The 8,631-nt window shown below is 38.9% G+C and overlaps 1 protein-coding gene across 6 annotated transcripts in view; it reads right to left on the reverse strand.

Annotated features, from left to right (window-relative positions):
* mef2cb (myocyte enhancer factor 2cb) overlaps positions 1 to 573 on the reverse strand; it is a 72,097-nt gene extending 71,524 nt beyond the window's left edge. For all 6 annotated transcript variants that reach the window (XM_083911821.1, XM_083911820.1, XM_083911819.1 and 3 more), the window contains exon 1: positions 336 to 573. The gene's annotated coding sequence lies outside the window, so the exon portion shown is untranslated. The remainder of the gene's footprint in view (positions 1 to 335) is intronic.
* Positions 574 to 8,631: the final 8,058 nt, after the last annotated feature.

The following is an 8,631-nucleotide window of genomic DNA, read 5'->3' on the forward strand; positions in this document are numbered from 1 at the left end:
TCAACTTCTCTGGTGTCTTTCTACTTAAAAATGAAGTGTATCTTTTGGCCTCGTTCATACAGATATAGTCTTTTCTGTTTGGAGCTACATGACAATTCCCTGAATCCAGCAAGACTATAATAAAACAATTAGGCAGAGGCATTTAAAAAAATAAATTTCTCAACAGTTGAAATTGAGCACCTCCAGTATAACAATTATGGCTTAATCTGTTGAACATGTCATGACCCACTGTGCGGAGTATGGTTTGAAATCCTGACAGAGGTTTTCCACCAACAGAATGAGATCCAGAGGAGAGAAGGAAAAGGGATGGAAATAGCTATACTGTGAAAACTCACCCGTGCCGTGTCTCTGCTTCCCCAGGAAGTTACGCCCCGCAGCACCAGCTAAGGCCCAGCTCAATCAAACAGTTCAAAAGTTAAAAAAACAACAACAAGGAAAACAAAGGAGATGCACAAAAGAAAACAAAAAAATACCAACAAATTGCCTAAAATAAATGTCCTGCATGTGATAAAGCCAGACCAGCTGGCTTTGAATAGAAACTCCCGATTTGGGCTGCGTTTGCCCCCGATCGCTGTCTGAACTGAAACCGGGTCTGCTTCTTTCCGAACACCCCCCCATCCCCTAACTGTCCCAGCTGAATCCACCTGCCCCTATCAATCCTGGGTAAATTTAGCCTTCTGAGGGATCAGTGACACCCACACACACACAACCCAGACCTTTGTCAGCACTGGCATATATGCCCTGGATTAGTGCCCCCCAAAGAATGCCGCCGTCTTCACAGTGGCAAAAAAAGACCCCCTCCCATTTTACTTTGCACATCTACAACTTGAAACTGTACAGACGACATTCTTCTTTTGAAACACAGCTGTTAGGGGTGGTGCTAAATAGCCACACTTTGCGCAAACTTTCAATATGTTTCCATAACCTTTCTATAAACATTTGACAGAAAAGACAGAATACTATATTAAATGGGCCAGATCTCTAAGACTTGCTATTATGAACGTCCACAAATTAAGACCTCGTTTAAAACATTATAATTTCTTTAATTAGAGGATCTAGGGTATCACAGCTGTAAAATGTATTAAATAAACTTTGCTGTACAAATACTGTTACCCCTTTCATAACCAGTATCAGTGAAATCTATGCCAGTCATAAATAAGAGAGATTATCCGGGAATGATAGCATCTTGTCAAATGTCAAAACACCAGGTGCAATGGTATACACCTATAATTTGGTAATTATAAGCCCATTTAACTACGCATATCTATGACTAAAATCCGCTTACAGTCTTGCTTTTTCAAAGAACCACAATGGAAATGTCAGTTTACCATTAATACCTGATAAAAATCATACATCTCCATCCAAGAGAAAAGTTTTGAGTTTCCCTAAGTTTCTGGCGTCCTGACAGTAGGCTGTTTCTTCTTCTAAATGATACATTCAGTAGAATGTAAGTATCAACAAGCTTAAATCGTGATATCCTCTTTTACTGTTTTCACAGTTTTGAGGGGGTGGCTCAGGGGTAATTGCATTTTTATTTTGAAGTATTTTCCAGTAAGGGTCTTATACCTGATGCCAAAATCTAATGTAGACAATGATACCGAATCATACACACAAATTAATGTTTCATATATCCCCCTTAAATCAACCAATTTGTGAAGGTGGAGACTGATGATATAAAGGAAAGATGAGTAGATAGATATAGATTGATATTTTCCAGGAATATATCCAAAAGAGGAAATCCACCATGGGAGAAGATAAAACAGGGTGCTCCCTCGATGATAGGTATTCACACTCTGCTGACAGTGAAATTTATTTTGTATTGATCCAGTTGTATTGTTTACATGTTTCTGGGCACAGGTAATGTACTAATTTGTTTATTTTCGGAAATTCTTGTCGCCATGACTACCTGCACCCCTATACATTGATGGATCAGTGTCTGCCTAGTCTGGTATTTGTGATGACCTCATGGACAGGAATTCAGTGATCTTTTTGGGTAGTGAGTGGTTGATGGATGTTGGTGGGAGTTCATTTAATTATCACGTCCCTAGATGATGGAGGGATTCAGTGACGTGATCTGTGCTGTAACCCTAAAGCCAACTTGTTACTTTCGAGCTATTTGGGCTATGCTGTGTTTAAGTCGTGTTATTTAGAATGCATCGATTAGCCCAGTTGTTTATTTATTTGTTAAACTGTTTCAATGCAGAATATGAACAAGCTTCTTGTCATGCTGTCTTTTAATGTGTAATTTAATTTTGTAATTGACACACGGCCCCTTCCACTCATCATAACTATGTCAGCTTGCTTTAAAAAACAAAAACAATGTGGATAGATTTGTAGTCGAGTAAAAGAGTATAGATTTTTTACACAATTCACACTTTTAAGCCTATTTGTTCTTGAGGTTATGAATCACGTACAATAATTTTCCTAAAAGTACAATAATTTTAAGCCTCTGGTCCGATAATTTTAATTTTTTTTCCCTCCTGGCAATGCTGGCTTGTGTATTTAGACTAAAAACTTCCTCTGAATACACTCCCTTACCAGTAGGGCCTGGTGAGGGGACATTTTTAGCTCTGTCTCCCTTTTATTGGAACTTGTGGAAGGTCTGTATAAAGTGATAGAGGACTTAACCCCGGCTGTCCTTTTATGAGTATAGCAGGGTCAAAAAGTGGAAACACAGCGAAAAGCATGGCAGTCTGTGGCGCACTGTTGACCACAAGAACCAGCAAGGCTACACTACAGTCAGTAAGTAAGAGTACGTCCTGTCCTAATCAAAGATAAACTAGCCGTTCCACAGTTGCTCAGTTTGGTTTGGGTGTAAGGCTTTTGTGTAGCTTATACTTTATATTTATTTATGTAAGAATGGAATTTACTCATTAGTGTACATATGTGTGTTCTTGCGCATATTAGTGTGTGTCCCCAAGGGGTGAGTCCGTGTGTCTGTGCTGTGGCTCACAACACTGTGGGCTGCCCCAACGGTGAAACACAAAGTGTTCTGTCAGCTGAGAGGTGACAGGAGCTCAACAGGAAACGTGGCATGGCGTCTCCCCTGAAAACTCCTTTCACTCATTTTTATTTTCTCTCTTTTCTTTCTGTTGCTTTATCATTAAATCATCAACAGAAAATTAAAGTAATTATTGTAATGAACCCACTGACAGGTTTATGTAACTCTGGGTGGATTTATGAGGGCTTCCATAACAACTCTACAGTAGCAGCTCTACAGTCTGGCTTGGAGCTGATGATTATGAGAATCATTTGTAAGAATACATGCATGTTTATTTTAGTTTTCTAAATTTAATTTAAAATGTAAATAATGCAGAGTACCATGGTTATGTATGTGTGTGTGTGTGTGTGTGTGTGTGTGTGTGTGTGTGCGTGTGTGTGTGTGTGTGTGTGCAAGTGTGATCCAAAAGGATAATTTCTTCTTTTGCCTACAGTGCACTGCATGGTGTGAGCTGACTTCAGCGTGCCCAGCCCTCTGCTCCACACAAGGTCGCTCTGTGTGTGTTCGGCCTCGGAGAATGAGGGGAGGCCACAGCGCACAATCACCACTAAGCACATACCTTCTTGCCCCACAGCCCCACCAGCCCAGACACAAACCCAGGGGCTGTATGTTTATCAAGCGTCTCTGGGTAAGACTGCTGATTTAGGACCACTGCTCAGGTCCCTTTAACCATCGTTTTCAGCACGAAACGTAATAAAAAGGATTCAAAGCGCTGACTTAAAATCAGTACTCAAAATCTGATATGCCTAGTAAATACCAGCCGAGGCCTTAACCCAACCTGGACCGCAGTAGATTAACGAGGGTTGACTGAACCGGTCCTCTAGAGCTCTGTCCTGATGAGCTCTGTTGGTTTTATAAGAGGCCCCCTGTGACAGGATCTGATAAAACACAGCAGGAGGAGGGTTGAAGGAGCTGAAGAGTGCAAGAAAGAAAAGATTGAGAGAGACAAGGACATAGAGAGATTGAGAGAGCGCAAGAGTGAGAGAGCTAGTGCACACCTCAATCCAACAACAATATTTTGACTGAAACCTTACCCTCTCCATCTGGCTCTATTGAAGGGTGGATTATGACCGGTGCCATGGCTAACTCTTTATTCCACACTGTTCCTTCTGTAAGTCCACTCTGACATTTTCCCTGAAGGACAGTTGTACAGGAAATAAATGTGAGTCATGACAATATAAATCACACACTATGCCTTATTTTTAATTGCATGTGAACTAAATAAAGGCAAAAAAATACACATTTGCTGCATGGAAGTATAATAAAAAAGTAAAGAAGAATTTCTGAACTCATAAGAGGATTGTGAGTGGCAGCAGACTCTCATCTCCTTCTTTCTTCCCATACTGTGATTCAAACTATGGCCTAAGGCACCATCTTTAAAGTGGCGGGCGGTCCAATTGAAACGTCAGCCCCATATCCGCGATTTAGGGGCAATTTCTAAGATATTAGCAAAATAGTAAGAATGGGCAAAAATAGGATTGATTAGCCACATCTCATAAGCTTTCACAAGTAGATTGGACCAAACTCATAATATCAAAAATGAGCACTGATTAATATTCACGCTTTAAGTTTCAATCACTGGATACAGCAACTACATCAATCAATTAAATCTCAATGCTTTAACTCTCATTTTCTCCTCATATTGCTCTTTGAGTGTTTTCACCCCTGTGTAAACCTCCATGGCAGATGTTTTTACTTGAAAGCCAATGGGAACTGAGACAGAGATGAACTTGTGATGCCATTTGAACCCAACTTAACTACATACTGTACCATATTATAATACAATAATGCCATATCAACGCAGTATATGATCCCAACATCCTTTGAATGCATGCTTAAGCAAGACAATGCCTATTGGTGTATTTTTCAAAGCATGGCTATATTTAGCATCAATGCATAAGGGGTCGATCCTTAGCTTCCTAAATCAGAGCATTGCATACTCTACTATTAACCAGTTATGTATGTTTGTCAATGTATTAAACTATGTGGAACATCTTTGTATAACAAACCATTTTTACGTAAACACCCGCTGCAGGTTACTGATATGAGAGTAAGCCAACACAGCACAGTCTGAGAAATAATTTAGAAGTATTTACTTGGACTTTGCATTAGTACACATGAGTACCATTAACGTTACAGTGTATACATCATCATGGTCTGCCCAGTACTTTCGTGCTTCATGAGTACTGTTGGTCCATAGTGAACCTCTATATGGAAAATCTTATTCTCTTAAAGGAAAGTATAGTTTTGCATTTTAAGCAGGATGGGGAGTTACCTGTGATGAGAGAGGACCGTTATTTTCAGAATCTGACAGGTGGACACTACTTCTTTGAGCACAACATCCCATTTCTTTACTTTTGTTGACACAAATATCGAATCTTTTTCCTTCTCATGTTTCACAATTTTTAGTAAAAATGTTGGTGAATTTTAAGGATTTAAGAAATATGGAGTATAATAAATGTTGAAGAGGATGTGAAAGACATGAACATAATGTAAGTAATCAACTTGTTCATGTGCGTAGAGTGAGGAGAAACTAAAGCATTATTGATATCATGTCATGTCATGCCATCCTACTTCATAGGTTATTGACATTGACTAAACCAGAGATATCTCTTCATTTCTCCTCACCAACCACTTTTTCTAACCTATTATTTCAGTGGGGTTTTTTTTTAGGTGATATATCACTTTGATGGCTCATTTTCAATGTTTCTTAAATAATAAACAACCAACATCCGATTCATTTATCAAATTCAACAGCAAAGGTTTTTTTTAATGTTTTCTCTGTCTCTTTATTTTGATATATTGCTGCTTTCATTAGCAAATCTCACAGCTCAAATGTCAGTCTTTATGTTTTTTTCTTCAACATACGTTTTATGTAGTTTGATGTGGGTGATACATTTTCAGTTGCAGCACATTCCCAGGATGTCAAATACCACTGTTATGTAACCGCCCTTGGTGTTTAAAGCACCAGGCTTTAAACTGTAAACCTGTCTATGGTGATATTAGATGTAAGAGCACCTAAATATATGTAAGGAGGCAGGTTGAGTAGATGGATGAGTGGACTTTCACCCAGGGGTCCCATTCAACAAATGCTACCCAGTGCCTTGACAAGTGTCCACCAAAGTGTCCTAATTTGTTTGTGTGTGTAGAAGTCAATGAAGTGTAACATTCCAAATTTTAGCAGTAGCCCTAATTTCCAGATGTAATTTTCAAATGTTTGTTGACTGTGACAGTTAGGCAACAAAAGGTTGACATTTAGGGTCAGGCATTAAAATGACTTGGTTAGGATTAGAAAAAAATGTTGTTGCATGGCTTAGTACCTCCGGGACATGAATACCGGCCCCTCGGGTGAAAGTCCTGTGTTTATAGGACCAATCCACTATCCCGAGTCACCTTCCTATGCTAAGTTTAATGGTCTTATACTACATCACCAGTTTTCCTTCTTTGCTCCGGACATCATTTCTACATAAATAATAAATACATGGATTACACACAAATTACACTTAGCAATATTCCCAAGTAAATTTCAGGAAGCCATTGTCAGTATTTGTAGTGTATGCATATCTGGATAAAACTGCATGATGCCTGAGGTATATCTAAACTTGGCTACACACTTTGAGATTTTGATGACAAAGGAGTGTAACATTCACTTATGTTAAATGTATGACATGAGAGGTTACAGTGAAACAGCCACAGCCTGCAGCTCACAGCAGACCAAAGCCTGAGGGAGTACAGTGCTTTGGTGCCCAGGGAAAACAAAGTCCCAGGCCAGAGGTTTAGGGTGTTGCCTGGCTCTTCTGTCAACTGCATTTAACATGACAGAACACAACTCTGACTCAGACCACATAGATAGAAAACTTCTGACTATGTCAGGGGAAAAAGTGATATGTCAGTTGTTTCATTGTGGCATATTCTGTATGACTGCCACGCATGCAATAAAGTCGAAGTTATAACTTAAAAAATACAGAAGTGATTTTAGAAAAGCCATTGTTAATACTGCATGTACTGTATATACAAATGGGGTAAGAACAGTGAAAAAGTGATACAAAAAAACAAAAACAAAACATTCCTTATTGTTATGGTGAGCTATCTGCTAAAAAGTGGAAAATGCGATTTTGTGTATGTATTACTTGTTCAAGATTACTTCCCTTGATTATATGTTTCTAGATCTAGACTATATTCTTTATAACTATATACTTGTTTTAAAGAAAAGTAATAATTAGAAAGACAAAAAACTTAATTTGAAGGGCATCATTAGATACAATGTAATACTGAATACAACTAAATAAGGTGGCATATCCCTGTGTCAGGCCATGTCTTGCCTCCCCCTGTTGCATCATCCTCTGATTTATATTTATATTTATGATTTATATTTCAGAGCACAGTGTGATATTTCTTAAATTAGTGTCTTCATTAAAAGGTGTCTTGTTTCTTCCATTAGATGCTGTCATGGTGGCAGTGCTCTAATCTGTCGGATGTAAATCCTCTCTGCTTTGTGATGGCTCTGAGTAAGAAACTCCGCAGGGCCTATATACGTGCCCGCCAGCCACATCACACGCACATTCACACAACCTGCAAAGACACAGTAAGACGTTTAGCACAAAGCACACACATACATATACTGACACTGTATTCTTAGGTTCACAGAAAGAAAGAGAGAGCAAAACTTGTCATCCACCTGTCAAGAGCAGTAATCATTTCAAAGTGTTTCTCTCCGTGGCCTGTGATACACGCCCTCCATGTTGAACACTGGAGAATAATCATTTAAATGTCTCCCAATCAGCTCTTTTGCCATCTTCAATTACACCTTTCCACCCTTACATTTGTATAATTTTCTAATCTAGCTGAGGCGTGGGGCTGTCAAATGTGCCAGAGAAAGCAGCAAAGCACCGCCAAAGACTGACAGATGGATCCACCAAGATGGAGAGGCATGTCTCTGGATCTTCCATATGCCCTGGCACTGCTGGTGGATTATGGTTACATCCGGCTGGATTTCCCCTATCATTATTGGAAGTAGTAGTGGTTGTTTTCTGTGTCTACAACCATGTATTTCTTTATGCAATGAAAGCAAAACAGAAAAACAAGGTTTGACCAGTTATACCATTGAATAATTATATCAACCCAAATACTACATTGTGATTACCTGTGCTTGCAGTAGCTCTGATTCTACTCAGTATTGATTTTCTGCCATTTCACAAGTCCGGAACTTGCTACCTTTGTGTGGAGCTATAAAAGCATTTTGAAAGGGCAGCTCTTGGTTGAGCTTAGTTTCTGGTAGTGCTGTTCTAAGTAGATGGATGTGGAGGGCCAGTATAACCCTGAGACTGTCACCCATTACAGTGTTTTAGGTTAAAGTGCCCAACTGCCCACCACTCTCCTAACTGGAAAAAAAAAACCTACCTAAAATGACAGTGAATGCTGCCTTTGATTTTTTTTCTCATTTTATTTCCAGAAATTCAATTAATTAGAAGAAATACATACTTCATGACAAGACATCATGACTATTTTAATGGTACATTTGTTCTATTTCTCACTTTTAATAGTATTTTGAGTTATAAAATCCTGAAATGATTAGATATCCATAGCAAATAGGTAGAACACAAAAGTCTGTGATGACTTAGGTAGTTAAC

Source organism: Echiichthys vipera (genome assembly GCF_963691815.1).
Source record: "Echiichthys vipera genome assembly, chromosome: 4".
Classification (NCBI taxonomy): Eukaryota; Metazoa; Chordata; class Actinopteri; order Perciformes; family Trachinidae; genus Echiichthys; species Echiichthys vipera.